Below are 21,809 nucleotides of genomic sequence, written 5' to 3' on the forward strand. Positions count from 1 at the left end.
TTTTAAATAAAAAAATAGCAATTTAATGAGTTTGTTTTTATAACATAGCTATGCCTATGATATAGGACTTAGCCTATCACACAAACAAAAGAGTCCTATTTTTATTTTCTCGAATATCTGCAAGATCGCAAATGTACAATAAACAACAACTTACAGAGTAACTTTCAGACACAAAATTCCGTTTTGCTCCGTCAGTAAGAAAATAGAACAAACAGCAGAACCGCTGCATCTCTGAACAACAGTGTTTTGTTCCTTAGCATTACACAGACCAGCAAATGATTCAATCAGGCTATAAGTTCAGTCGTTTGCAAAGTTAAATTACTCAGCTTTTTAAACAAATCGGTTGATTCAACTCACTCATTAAGACTTAACTTGCTTCCACCTACTAACGGTTAAAGTTTCATATTTTAAAAAGTAGCTTATTTCATTTTTGCAATCATTTAATAGTTCTACATTAAAATGTTATATTTAAACTTAACAATATGCACAATCCATCTATGAATTTTGTTGATAGTGATTTCATTTGATTGTTAATAGCCAGCATGGCTTTTTATTCCATTGAATTTATTGATTAAATAAGAACCTCACATAAGAGGACACAGATATGACAATAACTTTTATAATACTAATAAGCCAACATCTCTGGTTATTTCAGGGTTTTGATCTCTCAACTGAGAGAACACATCCTGTTTATTATATTATAATGAATATTTAATATTACATTTAAACTTTGACTATAGCCTTTACATGTTGCATATTAATTGTACTATTTATGAACCTAAAAGCATATGTTTGTGTATTTTGTGTTACTCCATAATGATGTTCTATTTGAGGGCATTTGTAGTGTAGGTATAGGGCCCAAACATAACCTCAAGCCCAGGGGCCCCCACCCCCCTAAGTCCTGCCCTGATAATGAGTGCTATCAGCAATAAGAATAGTAGTAATAAATATAAAGAATTTGTACAGCTTAATTGAGGGTTGGACTGTGGTTACAGAGATAAAAGCACTTAGGCTTTCCTAGACTGCTGATTCAGCCTATTGATGAAATGAAGAGCTTGTTCTATCTGTATATTTAATCTCAGACCGATGGAGTTAGGTGAAGTTAAGTTTAAAAAGTTTGTTCAGATTGGGAGAAATATCAAGGCACCACATAGATATATGGTATTTTACTAAATTCTAGTTTCCTTCACTGAGATTTGTTGTTGTTAATGAAATGTACAGTATAACAACAGAAACATTTGAATAATTTTGTATAATTGGTAAGATGTAGGTTCCTTTTTTATAATAAAATGTCAACAGCTTAACTTAAAGGTGTAACTTTACACTCTAAGAAAAATAAGGCCCAAGTGTACTGTGAAAATATGAAGGAATTATGTATTGATTTCTATCATTCCGTATTGATGTCTATCATATTTCTATAAGTTTGTTCAGATTGGGAGAAATATCAACTTCAAGGCACCACATAGATATATGGTATTTTACTAAATTCTAGTTTCCTTCACTGAGATTTGTTGTTGTTAATGAAATGTACAGTATAACAACAGAAACATTTGAATAATTTTGTATAATTGGTAAGATGTAGGTTCCTTTTTTATAATAAAATGTCAACAGCTTAACTTAAAGGTGTAACTTTGCACTCTAAGAAAAATAAGGCCCAAGTGTACTGTGAAAATATGAAGGAATTATGTATTGATTTCTATCATTCCGTATTGATGTCTATCATATTTCTATCTTTGGGATATTTCTATCATTTTTTTTTCTTATGTAAAAATGTTCTTGTGAAACTGGAGTCCATTTATTCTGTTTACTGATTTCTACAAAGCTCTCAGTGCACTATAACTGCTATATCATGAATCCTAATTTCATAATTTTTGCTCTGTAAACCCCTAGATATATGAATTAGTACTTAATGAACACATTGGTTCATTACATAAACATGGTGAATTAGGCTAAACAGGGACACCAAAGACCTGATCACATTAGATTGCATTAATGTAATGTGCATCTCACCAGATGACTGGATAACGGTAGGGGATGTCACACCTAGCGATTGTTGTTTTGGAAATCTCGCCCTGCTCTGTTGGTGTTCTGTCACATTAATGGATTATGAATGGAAGTGGGGTAAGAGATTGAACAACTGCCTCTGAAAAATTCAAACCCACTTTATATTAAGTGGCCTTATGTACTTACATTTAAATTAATAATTTGGTACAATGCACTTATTGTGTACATACATGTTTTTACATTGTACTTATATTTTAAAAATGCCTGCATGTAATTACATCTGTAATTAATTTTTATAATTACACTGTTGACCCATCCCTTACACCTTAATCCACCCTTAATCTCACCCATACCACCAAACCTGTCCCTAATCTTACCCGTATCCCACCTTAATAGCAGCAAAAGTGTTTTGCAATACAATATGAACACAATAAGTACATTGTACTTAATGTTTGATGTAAGTACATAGTAGTTAAGGCCACTTAATATAAAGTGGGACCAAAAAGTGACTCCCTGTAACATGCCCCTTTTTGGCAGGAAATCAATATGCATACAAACATAGTCAATACGTTGCAGCACTGCAGTCTGATAAGAATAGTCAAATTAACATTTTTTTTCCCTCTTAAAACAAGTCAGATTTTCTATGCCACTAGCTCTCTTTAACGTTTATCATAACTGACACAGCAGCAGTGAAAACCAGCATCAGGAGGTCTACAAACAGTGAAACCCCAAGGGTCTTCTCATGCGTGTGTGTTTTCCCCTCCTATTCTATATCAATTTTCCACCATTTTTACTTTTTTTTTATATGAACTCCCCCAAAGGAGGTAGAAAAGATTCTATCCTCTGGAGATTTCTGAAGTTATGCTTGACTGAAGAGTTATAAATGTGAAAAGTTGCCATCATACATGCACACACACACACACACACAGTATACCAAAGGCAATTCCAGATCTCAGCAAGCCCATCAATATGAAAGGAACTCAACCCTGTCAAGGTCCTCCTCGCTTCTCAGGTCTCAGCAAGGGCCACGTGTGAGGGGATAAGGTGTCAGTCTGAGAACTGGTTAATGTGGAGAGAGGGAAATTAGAGGTGCTGATGCGAGCAAGAAGTGTCTCGGCTCTCCAGGGTCTCCTGCCTGCAGACCAGCAGTCAATTCTGAGCCATATTAGAGATGCTCTGACTCCCTGTAACATGCCCCTTTTTGGCAGGAAATCAATGTGAAGCAAAAATAAATAAATAACAGGAACCCTGCACACATAACCAATTTTGAAGGTATGTGTGGTTTTCATCATGTTATAAAATCATATACTTCAATTCACATTTATACATGACACCCGTGCTGTTGTGTTTCTCATTTGTAACTGTTGTGTCAGCAATATCACGCTTTAAAGGTGAGGAGAGCCTATAGAATTACATTTTAATAGCCAAGGATTGATGCTGTCCCTATGAGATCTGATGTCTGCAATTAGTGGTGGACTCGGTTCAATAGTCTTCATGCAGCACCGAGAGATGTTCATTTAATTCTGCAGAGCTGTGTGTTTACACTAATTATCTTCCTTATTGCTCATTGTGCAATCAATTGGTGAAAAGATTTTTCAAGAGGATTTTTCTACAGACATCTTAAGGGAGATTGGGGCAAGTTGTGCCATTTTATATAAGTTGTCCTCTAGGCAAATTGGATAAAAATAAGATAAGACCAATATTATTAGACTAATTATACAACAGTTCAGTCCAAAAGAGTAGTATGTCTGAATTCAAATTCGAAAAACAGTAGGTGAAAAGTACCTGGATGACCTACTTCCACCGTATGCATTCTATTGACATTTTACTATCCCATGAATCCATGGGAGAAGAATTATGAAAGGCAGTGAAGTGGTGCGACTGATGCTGATAGGTCATGTGATAGTGCCAACATGGCGAATTTCATTCATACCACCCACATTCATACTATACAGAATGTACTTGTCATGCAGTAAGTGAGTCACTGAATCGTTCACTGAAATGATGCATTCAAAAAGGGTGATGCAGTTTGAACGTCACTATTATGTGCTGCTTAGAAACACACAGCGATTCTGCTGAGGCTTTGTTTGGACTTATTTTTGACAACTAAAAACAGACAAGTAACTGGCAATGTTTTGTCTCAAATTTCAGTTACTCATTAACTTCTTGCTGATTGAACTGTTAAAAGTAAGTAACTGTTTATTTCCCAAAATCCCAACAAATTCACATTAGAAAAAAAATCTGTTAAGGGTAGGTTTAATTATTAGGTATTTATTCCATATTCCATCCATCAAGATGGCAGGGAAATATGAATATCCTGTCTTGCAATTTCCCTACTATGCCAGGCAGCAGCTTCTTCAGTACAGTACTTCAAGGGGAAAATCATTCATTATTTGCTTTTGACTGGCACGTTTTTCCCTGTCAGCACTCCCTCATACTCCTTCCCCCAAACCCCTTTCTTTAACAAGACCCAAGTAATTCCTGCATTTGGATGCAAAGCTTACTATCGCTGGCACACTTTACCCCCCAGCTACCACTTTGGGAAATTAATACATTTAATAATTCATGGCCAATTTTAGCCAAATACTTCACATGGTTTTTAACTTTTTATCTATTTTTTGTGCTTCTCTTTAAATTGTTGACCCCTCTGAAGGTCATTAAATAATTTGGGACGAGACAGATCCCCCCTCCCCCATCCCTGCTATAAAGACCTGTGATTTCCTCATCTTAACGTACAAATGTTCAAAACCCAACAGATTAACACGCTTTGGAAATCTCTCGCATTTACTTCTGCCAAAGAACAAACGCAAACCCCACATTCATCTTTGCCCTTGGACGTGACCCTTTATTTGCAATTCTTAAGCTGCATTAACACACAAGACACTTAACCCCCTGACACGAAAGAGATATGCCGCTATCCCACTCCGCGTGTCTGTTTAAGAGTCTACAACGTTTCTCACCAAGAGACTCGAAGCTTCTCATCCAGGTATTAGCAACTTGGTCTGGCTTTTTCATTTGGAGGCCTGACCAGAATAATAATGTTTTACAAACCTCCGCATGTGCTCTGCAAGTTAACAAGCTGATGAATTTTCATGAGCTCATCCTGCTGTCTGTACGTGGAGCTCACGGTGAATAAAACAACACCTCCGTAATTATAACCCACGAAGCTATTGAGTTTTCCAATAATCAGTTTATGCTGGGCTGCGTGTGAGGTGAAATGGGGGGGACAGAAGAGAAGGATAGGGAAAGGGGAACAGGGAAGTCAAGGAGAGGAGTTTGCAGTTGCAAGAGTTTAATTTCACACCTCACTTTACATGAATCAGACTAAAACAGTCCACAATGATGTCTGTGCCCTGAAGCATCTGATACAAGCATCATAGTGTTAATTACTCTAGGCAATAAGTGCAAAGTGCATATCTCTTGATCTTTGTGAACACGTTTTATTTGCAAAAACACTTGTGAGCCATCACTCTTTGAATTATAATGCACTTTTGCAGTGCCACCATCAGAAAATAAAGTTAAAACAGCAGAAAGAGCCTAACATCACATCTGTTTTGCAACCTGGGCTGTGATTATTTGATTTTCCTCTTTTGTTCTGCACTGGTTGACTAAAATCTGAAAATAGATTTTCACCCTATTAGAATATTTTCTGTCTTACCCCCTGCAGTGAGTTAAAAGAGTCACGATCAATGAAACATGCCTTTCACGTAGGCTTTAACTTTTGAGTTTGGTTGCTACATCGATAAAGTAAATAATAGTGAAGTCTGATTTGTTGCCAAATGACCATTTCAATGACTCAGTGCAATTCCAGACAAAAGTATGACCTTTGTAATGCATTTACTTGAAACATTTCACACCTGTTGGTTCCTTATGCAAAGCAGTCGCTGGATTTGTACAAATAATAATATAAAAGCAATGCTGTACACTGTTGTTGAATCATCTTATGCAGTATGAATAGTGAATAGATTGGCAAGTGCTGACAAATTGCTTGTGATAAATGAAACACATTAACAATGATGTTTCTAATATAAATGTTGAATAATGCATTCCTGAACAAATGAGTCTATATAGTATAGCTACTTAGTTAAGTGACTAATATTATTGCAAATATTATGCAAACATCAGGCAGGAGTAACACATAAAAGCTACACATCTTTTGTATTATTTTTGTATTAGTTTAAAAGCAATGTTTCAATTTTTTTATAAATATAAATCAATGAATAAAATTCAACAATAATTAATATACTGTATTTATGAATAACAAACTGAATATCAATTAACGGATTTAAATAAATAAATAAAGTACAAAAAATTAATGAATGAAGAAACAAACATTGCTCATTTCAGAAGTCCTCCACATACCACAGTGCTCAGTCAATGCACTCCAGATTTATCAGGTTCCAAGAGGTAAGTGTTACTATTACTCATTCATGACTTTGTCTTGTCTAGCTCCACTCGACTGATGATATAAGCTGATGTCTGGCTATAGAAAAACAGAAGCATCTATTTAACCTGCAGGCAATAGCATATGATTTCTAAGGAAGCCACAACTGAAGAGGCTTTCAGCGTTATGCTCAGCATGAGAGCTGCTCATGAGGCATTCAAACCAGAAAAAGGGACACCACTCTCCCTCGTAATCTCATCATCAGAATCTCTCAGAGAAAGAGAGAGAGATTGAACTCAAGAGATAAATAGCAAAAAAGATACATAGAGACGTGGAGAACGAGAGAATCAAATCTTCATCATCTTATTTGGTTAGTTCTCTCTCTTGTTCCTCTGTTGACTAATTCTCTGCCTCAGTCTCAGACCAAACAGAGCAGGAGGGAGTTTTGATCAATGAGCACGCTGGCCTCCCTCCATCAATCAAAGGAGGATTACGCTGTGTGTGAGAGCCTCCTAAAGACATTATTATCGAAGTCCCAGCTCGCATTATGAGGGTGTCAGCTCTCTTCATAGGCGTTTAGGATTATCACAGTGACACCCCATCCTCTCGCCTCTTTATACGGACATTCTGCTATTGAAGTTCCAAAAATATTTAATCATGTTGCCATTTAGACTCCCATCATGATGCAGTGTACATGTCGATATAAACTAGGAGGAGTCAAAAGGTCAGGGCACATATAATTTTAGAACCTGCTGCAGCTTGACCCAATTATAAAATGCACAGTTTGTTGAGGTGATAACAATAGCAAAGGACTTTACAAGTGCAAATTGGTCATTATAAAGATGGATCAGCAGTACGCACCAACTGTGGAAGTCAAATCGACTAAGAGAGTAGCACAGTGTAGTACAGTATTACTCATTTATTTCAACTTTAATGAAATAACATGTTGTACATACAGTAAATAATTCACTTCCCAGTGTGATTCAATAACTTGTGTTTTAAGATTAAGGCTATTGTTTTATCCTTAACAAATATCTAAAAATGTCAAACTTGTAGAGACATTTTTAAATTCTGGCATCAACCTATACTTTTAGAATTTTTTTTCTTTAGTCAAAAAAGGAGATGTGTAGCTGAATGTCCAAGCTACTTTTGTTCAGGGACAGTTGTGGTCACCATTCACTTTCATTTGATGGAAAAAACAGCTTGGACATTTTGCTCAATATCTCCTTTTGTGTTACATGGAAGAAAGAAAGGCATATGTGACCCGGGACAACAAAACCAGTCTTAAGTCGCTTGGGTATATTTTTAGCAATAGTCAAAAAAAACAGTGAATGGGTTAAAATGATCTTCAAATGAGATGATAAGGATCTTTTATGCCAAAAATCATTAGGATATTGAGTAAAGATCATGTTCCATGAAGATATTTTGTAACTTTCCTACCATAAATATATTAAAACTTAATTTTTGTTTAGTATGCATTGCTAAGAACTTCATTTGGACAACTTTAAAGGCGATTTTCTCATTATTTAGATTTTTTTGCACCCTCAGATTCCAGATTTTCAAATAGTTGTATCTCGGCCAAATATTATCCTATCCTAAAAACCATACATCAATGGAAAGCTTATTTATTCAGTTCAATTCATTTTAAAAAATGACACTTAAGACTGGTTTTGTGGTCCAGGGTCACATATACAGTAGGTTTCCAGTGACATGAAGGTGAGTCAATGATGACAGAATATTAATTTATTCAGTAAATGAACTATAAAGAAATGCGTATAGGTTTGCAATGACATGAAGGTGAGCAATAATGACAGAATGTTCATTTATTGGTAAACTGTCTCTTTAAGCATAAACATTTTCTCCTTGATTATTGTTCTCCAACTGTAGTGCTCTCAGCTAAGACTGCAAGAAAATAACTGGGTTCTCCTGGGAGAGAACATAGGCTACTTTACAAAGCAACACACTTTTGTTTGATTTGTTTTGCTCCCTTGCTTCTCACTGGTCAAACCTCAGAGAACCAGATCGAACAGAAGACTAGAAGAACCCGAAGACTATCCATGACAAGTTGAACTATATACAGGCAAAGTAAGAGCCACTATGGAGAAAAAAAGCAATGCCTAGAAAATGCCTTCTTTTGCTGACATTCTCAAAAGGAGATAATTTTATTGAAAAATAATTAATATTAACTTTAATCATGTCAATCAATTCATTACAGTCACTGTAGTGTAGTTTCCAAATTTCAAGACATCATATATTCTGCATACAAATTTGCAATGCCATATGGGCTGGCAAGAGGAAAGAGAGTGAAAAGTGCAATTAGGAAACACACATTCTGTCAGGATTGATAATTCAAACAGTTTTGTAAGCGGCCAGTGATATGAAAGAAGAAGCTACTCTGTCTCATTGTATTTACCTCAAGCTCGATGCAATTTGAGATTATGTTCTTTTTCCCTTTCACTATATACTCCAGTGCTGGAGGACACAGTGAAGCCCAGGCTAAAAGACAGAATGCAAAGAGAATGACAGAGAGAGTGAAAGAGGGATGAAGAGAATGACAAAGAAAAAGAGAACCAAACATGTATACCAAGTTGATGGTGAGGCAAGCTGTCACTTGGCTGCAGTCCTTTTAAAGCCTGAGGTGAGAATAAGGTTTCCTTGAAGGTGTTTTTGAGGTGTTCTCAATGAACTAGCAAGAGAAATAGACTGAATGAGAATGTGTTGACTAGGTATAATAGGACTTATTTGTGTTTTAAGGAAGATTCTGAACATTGTGAAGACAGAATTGGGCTTGCTGATAGCACTCATTATCAGTGTTGGGGGTAACGCATTACAAGTAACGCAAGTTACGTAATCAGATTACTTTTTTCAGGTAACTAGTAAAGTAATGCATTACTTTTTTCATTTACAAGAAAATATCTGAGTTACTTTTTCAAGAAGGTAACGCCAGTTACTTTGTTTTCCCATTTATTGACTGACAAGTCTCCTGTCCCCATATTGGGAGAAATCGGAAGTGCAGAGGAATTGTGTGCGCTGTGTGAATATGATGTTACTGTAGTTCTAGACTAAATGTGAATGTGCATTAATTCATCCCACTCACAAAAAACAGATTTAGTATTCATCAAAATGAATTAAAATGCAAACCTGCAATAATTAAATATGTTAAATAACACAAATGTATCTAATCTAATTTTATTAACCAATCTCTTTGCTGCTGACCTTTGATGATCCAGTTCAACCATACTAATAAGCAAAAATGACTTTAGATAAACTAACAATTGTGCTTCATTGTTTGTTTATTGCTGAAGAGTGTTTCTTCTCCTGTGTTCTACTGTATAGACGTGAATTTACATTTCCTTCAGCCTGAGGTTTATTCATTACACTTTTTGTGTAAAAGGGCTTTTACATTTGCTATAAATAGAACTTCTTATATTAAAAACAATCAAGCCCTGCTCATATTTAAAAAGTAACGCGAAAGTAATGCATTACTTTCCATAAAAAGTAACTAAGTAACGTAATTAGTTACTTTTTAGGGAGTAATGCAATATTGTAATGCATTACTTTTAAAAGTAACTTTCCCCAACACTGCTCATTATTAGCACACACTGTTTGCTTTGTGTTAGTCAACCCAGACTCATTGTGATTCCTACATTCCAAGATAGATTTACGTTTTTCTTCAGTAGAACAATAAAGAAGAAGATTGTCCAATTCATACACTTTACGTCTGTGGCTGCCGGTTTTTGAGCATAAAAAAAAAAACATATACAGACAAGAGCAAATTAAAACCTGCGGCTCCTGATGATACTTTGAGGTATTGTGAAGTAAAATGATCAGTTAAAAATTAACATTAGTACCTTTAATCCACAGGCTGGACAAATTGTTCTCAGTGCATTTACGATTGTTGCATAATGACGTATGCAGGAGCGCATGCTCACACAGCTGTATATCTTGGATGGCCTGAGGGTGAGTAAATTAACAGCAAATATTCACTTTTAGGTGAACTGTCCCTTTAACAAAAGAGATAGAAACACATTTGCTGAAGCAATCATGCCATTTTAGTTTCCTTATTCAAGGCTTTGTTGTGAGTCATGTTTCACAGGACTTGTACCCGAACGATCTGCATTGCTCTACCAGGTGAGCTACAGAGCAAGTTTACTACATCAGAAAAGCCACACATATGGAGATGCAAATGTTAAAATGTATTAGGTTACAAATCATGCACCATGGTTAAAGTGTTTTGAGGTCATAACATAGTATTGCGCAAGGAACTCGGCAAAAGTAAACCGTTATTCATCAATTATCTGCCCCTGTGATCATGATTTATGTGAAAATATATACATACCTACTGTGAATTTACAAAGTGTAATTTTATTCATGTTTGTACTGAACAAAGGACTAGTTAATTTAAATACATTGCTACACTATTTTAGCAGATTTATATGATTAAATAGGATTACGAGAATAAAACCAAGGTTTTTGTGTACTGAGCTTGCCCATTATTTTAAACTCTTTAACATGATCATTTTAACAATCTCAAATCTAACATGATTTCACAGGACAGAAGAACATAATGAGGATAGCATAATAAGCAGCTCACTCCCCCACAGCTCCTCATGGCTAAATTCACTGGTTTAAAGATTTTTATTTAATCAATTTCATTCTTTCTACTGAGTTCTCATGGGTTCTTTCTCATACCATGCACTGCAATGGTTGGTAAACATATGGTACACATGGTTTTAGGAGTAAAGATATTGAGCATTCTCAGCTGGTCTTAAAATGGTGAGTATGTGAATAAATATGTTTCATTGCATTAAACAGATGTTTAAAAGTTTTAAATCTAGAACTTGTCATTTTCAGCTGACAGTGCAGTGCATTATGCTGGATTTCCACAATATCTCTGACTTCTAAAGATTTTCACACTACACCCAAGCAGCCAATTCCTACCTAAGTCATATCGTCCTTTGGAATTATAATAACCCCTTTCTGTAACCTACCCCTGTCTTGCATACTGCTATCTTTCTTCCAAGCCTGGTCATTCATCACCAGTGGCTCTACCAAAGCATGATTTTATCCCGAGTCCTAAATGAGAGAGAGAGAGAGAGAGAGAGAGAGAGAGAGAGAGAGAGAGAGAGAGAGAGAGAGAGAGGGAGAGAGAGAGAATTCCTACATTCCAAGATAGATTTACGTTTTTCTTCAGTAGAACAATAAAGAAGAAGATTGTCCAATTCATACACTTTACGTCTGTGGCTGCCGGTTTTTGAGCATAAAAAAAAAAACATATACAGACAAGAGCAAATTAAAACCTGCGGCTCCTGATGATACTTTGAGGTATTGTGAAGTAAAATGATCAGTTAAAAATTAACATTAGTACCTTTAATCCACAGGCTGGACAAATTGTTCTCAGTGCATTTACGATTGTTGCATAATGACGTATGCAGGAGCGCATGCTCACACAGCTGTATATCTTGGATGGCCTGAGGGTGAGTAAATTAACAGCAAATATTCACTTTTAGGTGAACTGTCCCTTTAACAAAAGAGATAGAAACACATTTGCTGAAGCAATCATGCCATTTTAGTTTCCTTATTCAAGGCTTTGTTGTGAGTCATGTTTCACAGGACTTGTACCCGAACGATCTGCATTGCTCTACCAGGTGAGCTACAGAGCAAGTTTACTACATCAGAAAAGCCACACATATGGAGATGCAAATGTTAAAATGTATTAGGTTACAAATCATGCACCATGGTTAAAGTGTTTTGAGGTCATAACATAGTATTGCGCAAGGAACTCGGCAAAAGTAAACCGTTATTCATCAATTATCTGCCCCTGTGATCATGATTTATGTGAAAATATATACATACCTACTGTGAATTTACAAAGTGTAATTTTATTCATGTTTGTACTGAACAAAGGACTAGTTAATTTAAATACATTGCTACACTATTTTAGCAGATTTATATGATTAAATAGGATTACGAGAATAAAACCAAGGTTTTTGTGTACTGAGCTTGCCCATTATTTTAAACTCTTTAACATGATCATTTTAACAATCTCAAATCTAACATGATTTCACAGGACAGAAGAACATAATGAGGATAGCATAATAAGCAGCTCACTCCCCCACAGCTCCTCATGGCTAAATTCACTGGTTTAAAGATTTTTATTTAATCAATTTCATTCTTTCTACTGAGTTCTCATGGGTTCTTTCTCATACCATGCACTGCAATGGTTGGTAAACATATGGTACACATGGTTTTAGGAGTAAAGATATTGAGCATTCTCAGCTGGTCTTAAAATGGTGAGTATGTGAATAAATATGTTTCATTGCATTAAACAGATGTTTAAAAGTTTTAAATCTAGAACTTGTCATTTTCAGCTGACAGTGCAGTGCATTATGCTGGATTTCCACAATATCTCTGACTTCTAAAGATTTTCACACTACACCCAAGCAGCCAATTCCTACCTAAGTAATATCGTCCTTTGGAATTATAATAACCCCTTTCTGTAACCTACCCCTGTCTTGCATACTGCTATCTTTCTTCCAAGCCTGGTCATTCATCACCAGTGGACCTACAAAAGCATGATTTTATCTTAATCGTTGACGAGTCTGTCTTGGACCAGAAGAAGCTGCAGATAGAGAGTGAAAGAGAGAGAGAGAGAGAGAGAGAGAGAGAAAGAGAGAGAGTCATGTGGAGAAGGAGAATTCAACCATGAAACCAGGCGAGTCAGAGAGCTGTCGACCTCTGCTAATGATGCACACAGCATAGCTGGGGTGACAAATCGGCTTTCTAACAAACAGCTTCTAGTGAGAAAACCCAGGAGAGGAACAGCAGGGCTGCTGTAATGCAGAGAGACTGCAGTAGGCCACACTTAATGTGTTTTTTATGCTGTTCTATTGGTTACTGTAAATCTCCCCAAATCCCCTTTCCCATGTCTTTATAATCAGTCAAAAATATGGGAAAATATTACAATGGAGATTAGCATAAAAAGCCTTCAAATGTTTTGAGAACAAATCTTCATGGTTTCTGTTTTGAGAACAAATATTCAGTTCCCTATCGATACTTCACTCGTACTGCGTCTTGCTTAAGACGCTAAGGGGAAAACTCCTTTTTCTCTGAATGCTGAAGCCTTTTTCAATCATGCAGTGAAACTGCACAGCCATTGGCTCGTGCAGTGTATTAAAAACGAACCAATGGCTCGGCAGCGGAGCTGCACAGCCTGCTAGAGTCCGCCAAATTGGGCGGGGTATCTGGCTATATAAGCGTGCACTTCGCCATAGGATCCTCAGATTTCTTCCCCTTCAGCGACGACTACAGATCTTCGCACTACGAGACTAAAAATCCTTGGCGGTGAACAAGCCTCGCAGCGGATCAAGACCCCTCTCTGCTCGGCTGACTTCCCCGTTCTTCAGCTGCCTTCGGCGTATGCAGCAGCGTGGTCTCCCGGTCCCCTGCCGCTATCTGGCGACTATAAGAGCACATTTCTAGAGCAAATTTCCAGCGTTGTTACAAATGCCGCACCACTAATGTTGCTTGTGCAGGGTTCCCCTGCACGCCGCTGACGGTCACGGCCAGTGCGTTTCATGCTTAGGCGCTGCCCACGCTGAAGCTGCACTTAATGAGACGGAATGTCCTCTTTGCAAGGATATGAGTCTCTCCTCTCTATGAGTCTCTCCTCTCCTCTTCTTTTCAGAAAGCGACTCCGCTCCTCGCGCCCCCCTGTGTCCTTCCTCCTAGTAACCTGTGAGGAAAAAGCAGGGGGGCAGAGGATCTCAGCGCTCGGTGACGAGTGAGCTCATGCCGGCTGAGCCCCCAGCATGCCTTACTCTCTCCACATAGAGAGGCTTCCCCATCCTCTTCTCGCACCCGGACCAGCATCCCTCTGCGGCTGCGAGCGATCTGGTTTTGTTCGGTGGGAGTGAGTGTGACGCCATGGACGACAGTGTGTCTCTGGCTGCCTCAGATGCATAGGAGCTGTCGGGCTCGTCTTTCGACCCGCCCCCCTGCCGTCTGCAGAGCCCTGCGCTGCCAGCACAGGCATGGACGCCGAACACTTCCGCGTTCTGTCTAAGGCTGTTCAAGAGCTGGGTTTGGATTGGCCTCTGCCGGAGGAGCCCACTCGCAGCTGCCTGGACAAATGGTTCTTGCCGGGGCGCTGTCAAGCCCCTCGACAACTAGCTACACCATTCTTCCCCGAAGTTCATGATGAACTCACAAAATCGGGGCGTGCCCCTTACTCGGCCCTCCTACGTGCCTCCTCTTCCTCTGCCCTCATGACGGTTGACGGCGCTGAAGAGAAGGGGTACGACAAAATGCCTCCCCTGGACAAGTCCGTTGCAGCGCATCTCTGCCCGCCCATGGCTATCGGCTGGAAGGCGAAGGTCGCTCACCCATCCAAGCCATGCATGACAACATCAGCCCTCGCCGGATGGGCCTACACGTCTGCCGGACAAACGGCCTCGGCGCTTCATTCCATGCCGGTCTTACAGGTCTCTCAGGCCAAACTCCTCCAGAGCATGAATGAGTCCGGCCCGGACCTCGCAGCTTTTAAAGAGCTGTGCAGCACGACCGACTTGACTTTACGCGCCACCAGGACCACGGCCCAGGCGATCGGCAGGTCGAGGGCCAGCTTAGTGGTGCTTGAGCGCCACTTATGGTTGACCTTAACAGAGATTAAGGATGTGGACAAAGTCCCCTTCCTGGTCTCCCCGGTCTCCCCCTCTGGCCTCTTCAGACCTGCGGTTGAGGGATTCGCCGAGCACTTCACTGCTGCACAGAAGTTGTCCCAAGCCATGCGACACTTCCTTCCCAAGCGATCCAGCTCTACGGCTGCTTCTAGTCGCCCCAAATCAGCGCCGACTCAGCAGCCCGCGAAGCTCGCGCCCAGGCGGCTCCCAAGCCTGAGCCTCGCCAGCACTCCCGCTCTACCAGACGCTACCCATTTCAGAAGTGTCAGGGACCCCGGCCCAAGTTAGTGCTGGACCCGGTGCGTCAGGCGTCCTCCTGATCTGTGGGAAAGGAAGAGGAGGGGGCCAAGTCTCGCTACAGCTGGACCTCCCCCCAAGCAGCCTCTGATGTGCCTCCAAGCACCCCGTTCAGTTCCAGGTGCCGACAGCAGTGTGTTTGTGAACACTGGGCCCATTCAAAAAGAGCCCACACAACCAGCTGCTGTTATAGCAGGAAAATAAAACACAAACACTTTCAAAAAGAGAGCATATTTCTTCTTCTGCTTACCACGAGTGTCGGGTCCCCAAAAGACAATTCTCCACCCGAATTAATCCAACCCCTTGCCACGCGAGCCGAGGCCTGGCAGGCCATCCCCGGAGTGTCAGACTGGGTTTTGGGGATAATAAAACAAGGTTACACTCTTCAGCTTCCGCGGCATGGTTTCCACCTTGGTTCAGAGCAAGGACGCTCACGTCCTGCACTCCGAGGTGATGAATTTACTGGCAAAAGGAGCCATAGAAATGGTTAAACGTGTACTTTCACATCCAGATAGCCCCCCATCACAGATGATTCTTGAGATTTGCCTTCGAGGGAGTGGCATATCAATACACGGTCCTTTCATTCGGACTGTTCCTAGCTCCGTGCACTTTTACGAAGTGCATGGACGAAGTGATTTCTCCTCTGAGACAGATGGAAATCCGCATTCTGAATTACCTCGACGACTGGCTCAGATAGTAGCCCAGTCAGAGGATAAGCTACTATCTCACAGATCCTTTCTCCTCAGCCACTTGGAATGCCTGGGGCTCAGGGTCAATTTTGCCAAGAGCACTCTGTCTCCCAGCCAACGGATATCGTTCCTGGGAGCAGTTTTCGACTCGGCCCGTCGACTGAGGATGACAGTCGCGCCAGAATGTGCTCTAGCTATCCGGCAGCTTGCAGCCTCTTTAAAAATAGGAGTCTCTCGTCATCTCAAGGCATTTCAGAAGATGCTAGGTCTTATGGCCTCCGTGTCTCCAGTACTACAGCTGGGCCTGCTCCGTATGCGGCCCCTTCAGTACTGGCTGAAACGCTAGTTCTGTCCCACGCCTGGCGTGACGGATGCCTTCATATCAAGGGAAACCAGGCCTGTGTGGCAGCCCTGGCCCCTTGGAAAGACTCTCATTGGATGTAACAGGGTGTGCCTCTGGGAATGGTCTTCAGAAGGAAGATAGTCTCGACAGACGCTTCCAACATGGGTTGGGGAGCGCTGTGCGATGGCAAACCAGCCTTCAGCCTCTGGTTGAAAGAGGAAGGACGACTACACATCAACTGCCTGGAAATGCTGGCAGTGTGTTTGGGCCTCCACACCTTCTTGTTGGACCTAAGGGGACACAATGTCCTAGTCCGATCGGACAGCATGACAGTAGTGTCCTACACTACTCTAGTACTACCTCTTTACTCTAGTAGAGGGCGATGAGGGCGATGCATGTGCCAGGCAGGTTGAACCAAGGAGCAGACGTGCTGTCTCGGAGCAATGTCCCCTCGGGAGAGTGGATGCTCCACCCCCAAGTGGTTCAGAAAATCTGGGAGATCTTTGGCAAGGCAAAGGTCGACCTCTTTGCCTCAAGAGACAACTCTTACTGCCCAACTTATTTCTCGAAGGACACGGACGCATTGGCCCACAACTGGCCCAACCTCCTCCTTTGCGCTTTTCCCCCGATCGCCCTGGTCCTGCAGGCAATCAGGCGAATTTGGGAACAAGGGCACAGGGTTCTGTTGGTAACCCTGCTCTGGAATAACCAACACTGGTTTGCAGAGCTGTCCCAGCTGCTTGTAGCAGCTCCATGGTCCATTGTCCTCCCCTGAGACGAGACCTCCTCTCTCAAGCGAACAGAGCAATCTGGCACCCCCAGCCTGAGCTGTGGGCCCTGCATCTCTGGTCTCTCGATGGGAGCCTGAAGGCCTTCCCGAGAGTGTTTTAAATACAATATCTCAGGACAGAGCACCGTCCATGAGACGCCTCTATGCCCATGGTCGGTATTCTCCGTCTGGTGCACAACCCGCGACAAAGAACCAGCTTAATGTGACATGTCTCTGATATTGCCCTTCCTACAAGAGCTGTTGGAAAAGGGCCGTTCCCGTTCCACGCTCCAAGTCTATGTAGCAGCTATAGCAGCCTGTCACGTTCCTATAGCAGGCCAATCGGCGGGCAGGAACAACCTGGTTGTTCGCTTCTTGAAGGGGTCCAGGAGGCTTAACCAGTGTATTAAAAACGAACCAATGGCTCGGCAGCGGAGCTGCACAGCCTGCTAGAGTCCGCCAAATTGGGCGGGGTATCTGGCTATATAAGCGTGCACTTCGCCATAGGATCCTCAGATTTCTTCCCCTTCAGCGACGACTACAGATCTTCGCACTACGAGACTAAAAATCCTTGGCGGTGAACAAGCCTCGCAGCGGATCAAGACCCCTCTCTGCTCGGCTGACTTCCCCGTTCTTCAGCTGCCTTTGGCGTATGCAGCAGCGTGGTCTCCCGGGCCCCTGCCGCTATCTGGCGACTATAAGAGCACATTTCTAGAGCAAATTTCCAGCGTTGTTACAAATGCCGCACCACTAATGTTGCTTGTGCAGGGTTCCCCTGCACGCCGCTGACGGTCACGGCCAGTGCGTTTCATGCTTAGGCGCTGCCCACGCTGAAGCTGCACTTAATGAGACGGAATGTCCTCTTTGCAAGGATATGAGTCTCTCCTCTCTATGAGTCTCTCCTCTCCTCTTCTTTTCAGAAAGCGACTCCGCTCCTCGCGCCCCCCTGTGTCCTTCCTCCTAGTAACCTGTGAGGAAAAAGCAGGGGGGCAGAGGATCTCAGCGCTCGGTGACGAGTGAGCTCATGCCGGCTGAGCCCCCAGCATGCCTTACTCTCTCCACATAGAGAGGCTTCCCCATCCTCTTCTCGCACCCGGACCAGCATCCCTCTGCGGCTGCGAGCGATCTGGTTTTGTTCGGTGGGAGTGAGTGTGACGCCATGGACGACAGTGTGTCTCTGGCTGCCTCAGATGCATAGGAGCTGTCGGGCTCGTCTTTCGACCCGCCCCCCTGCCGTCTGCAGAGCCCTGCGCTGCCAGCACAGGCATGGACGCCGAACACTTCCGCGTTCTGTCTAAGGCTGTTCAAGAGCTGGGTTTGGATTGGCCTCTGCCGGAGGAGCCCACTCGCAGCTGCCTGGACAAATGGTTCTTGCCGGGGCGCTGTCAAGCCCCTCGACAACGAACTTCTCCATTCTTCCCGGAAGTCCATGAAGAGATCACCAGATCTTGGCGCGCCCCCTATTCGGCCCGCCTGCGTACCTCCTCTTCATCTGCCCTCACTACGGTTGATGGCGCCAAAGAAAAGGGGTATGACAAACTGCCTCCCCTGGATGAGTCAGTGGCCGCGCATTTCTGCCCACCCACGGCCATCGGCTGGAAGGCAAAGGCCGCCCACCCGTCCAAGTTGCCTCTGCCGGAGGAGCCCACTCGCAGCTGCCTGGACAAATGGTTCTTGCCGGGGCGCTGTCAAGCCCCTCGACAACTAACTTCTCCATTCTTCCCGGAAGTCCATGAAGAGATCACCAGATCTTGGCGCGCCCCCTATTCGGCCCGCCTGCGTACCTCCTCTTCATCTGCCCTCACTACAGTTGATGGCGCCAAAGAAAAGGGGTATGACAAACTGCCTCCCCTGGATGAGTCAGTGGCCGCGCATTTCTGCCCACCCACGGCCATCGGCTGGAAGGCAAAGGCCGCCCACCCGTCCAAGTTGTGCAGGACTACTTCACCACTCACTGGAAGGGCCTACTCGTTTGCTGGACAAGCGGCCACGGCGCTTTACTCCATAGTGGTCCTCCAGGTCCTTCAGGCCAAACTTCTCCAGAAAATAGTAGCGTCTGGACCGGACCCCGCAGCTTGCAAAGAGCTACGCAGCGCGACCGACCTGGCTTTACGTGCCACAAAGATGACAGCTCAGGCGATCGGTAGATCCATGGCCAGCCTTGTGGTGCTTGAGAGGCACCTATGGTTGACCCTCACAGAGATCAAGGACGCGGATAAAGTCTCCTTCCTCGACTCTCTGGTCTTCCCCTCTGGCCTGTTTGGACCTGCGGTCGAAGGGTTCGCAGAGCGCTCCATTGCTGCACAGAAGTTGTCCCAGGCAATGCGACACGAAAACGCTCCAGCTCTGCGGCTGCCGCTAGTCGCCCTAAGACTGCGCCGACTCAGCAGCCCGTGAAGGCCGCCTCATCAGCTGCATCGCTGGTCTCTAAGCCTGAGCCCCAGCATCGCTCCCGCTCGGCTAGACGCTACCCATTCCCTAAGCGCCAAGGACCCTGGCCTAAGTTAGTGCTGGACCCAGCACCTCCCGCGTCAACCTGATCCGCGGGACCGGAAGAGGAGGAGGCAAAGTCTCGCTATCGCCGGACCACCCCACCAAGCAGCCTCTTTTGTGCCTCCAAGCGCCCCGTTCACTTCCGGGTGCCGATGCAATGTTTGTGGTGAATACTGTTGTGAACCACGGATGCCAACGGATATCGTTCCTGGGAACAGTTCTCAACTCAGCCCGAAATTGGAGCCCTTCGCCATCTCAAGGCATTTCAGAATATGTTGGCCTCTGCGTCTCCAGTTCTTCAGCTGGGCCTGCTTCGCATGCGGTCCCTTCGGTACTGGCTGAAACCACGAGTTCCGTCCCACGCCTGGCGCCATGGACGCATGCGTGTCAAGGTGAGCCGGGCCTGCATAGCAGCCCTGGCCCCTTGGAAAGACTCTCAGTTGATGGATCGGGGCATGCCCTTGGGTATGGTCTGCAGAAGGAAGTTAGTCTTGACAGACGCTTCCAACACGTGTAGGGGAGCTCTGTGCGATGGCAAACCGGCTTTCGGCCATTGGTCAAAAGAGGAGAGTCGGCTTCACATCAACTGCCTGGAAATTTTGGCAGTATGCTTGGGCCTTCGCACCTTCCTGCCAGACCTAAGGGGACACCACGTGCTAGTCCGCTCAGACAGCATGACAGTGGTGTCATATATAAATCGCCAGAGCGGTCTCTCCTCGAAGCGCCTCTTCATTCTGGTAGAGCGCCTCCTGGAATGGGCTCAGCTACACTTGCGTTCTCTAAGAGCAGCACATGTGCCGGGCAGGCTGAACCAGGGAGCGGACATGCTATCCCGGAGCAACGTCCCCTCAGAAGAGTGGATGCTCCACCCACATACGGTTCAGAGAATCTGGGAGATCTTCGGCAAGGCAGAGGTCGATCTCTTCACCTCAGAAGACAACTCTCACTGCCCAATTTACTTTTCGAAGGACAAGGATGTGGTGGCCCACGACTAGCCCAACCTCCTCCTTTACGCTTTTCCCCCGATCGCCCTGATCCCACAGGTAATCAAGCGAATCAAGGAGCGGAAACACAGGGTTCTGTTGGCGGCACCACTCTGGAGGATCTAACACTGGTTCACAGAGTTGTCTCAGCTGCTTATAGCAGCCCCGTGACCCATTCCACTGAGACGAGACCTCCTCTCTCAGGCGAACAGAACGATATGGCACCCCAAGCCCGAACTGTGGGGCCTGCACTTCTTGACCTCCCTGAGAGCGTGCTAAATACGATATCTCAGGCTAAAGCACCCTCTACAAGGTGGCTCTATGCCCTAAAATGATCTGTCTTCTCCGCCTGGTGTATGATCCGTGGTGCAGACCCAATTTCCTGCGACATATCTCTGATATTGTCCTTCCTGCAGGAGCTGTTGGATAAGGGTCGTTCCCCTTCCACGCGCAAGGTCTATGTAGTAGCCATAGCAGCTTCACACACTCCTATAGCTGGCCAGTCAGTGGGCAGGAACAACCTAGTTGTTATAGTTCAGATGGTCGGATCAACTTTTTGCATGCTTCGGTGACCGCACCAGAGGGTCTCCGGTCACAAAGCAGAGACTTTCCAAATGGATTATTGATGCTATCAAGCTAGCATACTCTTCTTTGGGCCCTCAATGCCCCATGGGAGTAAGAGCCCACTCTACGAGAGGCATTGCCTTTTCCTGGGCTTGGTCTAGCGGAGTTTCCATTGCAGAGATTTGTGCGGCTGCCGGCTGGGCCTCGCCGTCCACATTTACCAGGTTTTATAATCTGGACGTCCCGGCTTTACAAGCTCGGGTCCTTTCTGCTTAATGGACTTACTCTAGCAAAACCAGTGCTAAATCAGGCATTTGCCTTCTCTGTCCCTTCCACTGGGTTCCGAGGCTGTACGATTTTTCTGGGAATGATTACTTAGCGCTGGGCCAACCTCTGTGAGTTTGGCCCTATCACTTCCTGTGGGGCTTCCCTACAATTACTTGGTCCCTCTGGGCCCTTGGTGCTCAAGGCAAGTTCAAGCATTGGTCGTTGCTCTAACATAGCACGGCGGGATGGTACTGGTTCCCCTTAGCGTCTTAAGCAAGACACAGTACGAGTGAAGTATCGATAGGGAACTGAATATTTGTTCTCAAAACAGAAAC

The sequence above is a fragment of the Sinocyclocheilus grahami genome, unplaced genomic scaffold, assembly GCF_001515645.1.
Source record: "Sinocyclocheilus grahami isolate Dianchi unplaced genomic scaffold, SAMN03320097.WGS_v1.1 scaffold134.1, whole genome shotgun sequence".
Lineage (NCBI taxonomy): Eukaryota > Metazoa > Chordata > Actinopteri > Cypriniformes > Cyprinidae > Sinocyclocheilus > Sinocyclocheilus grahami.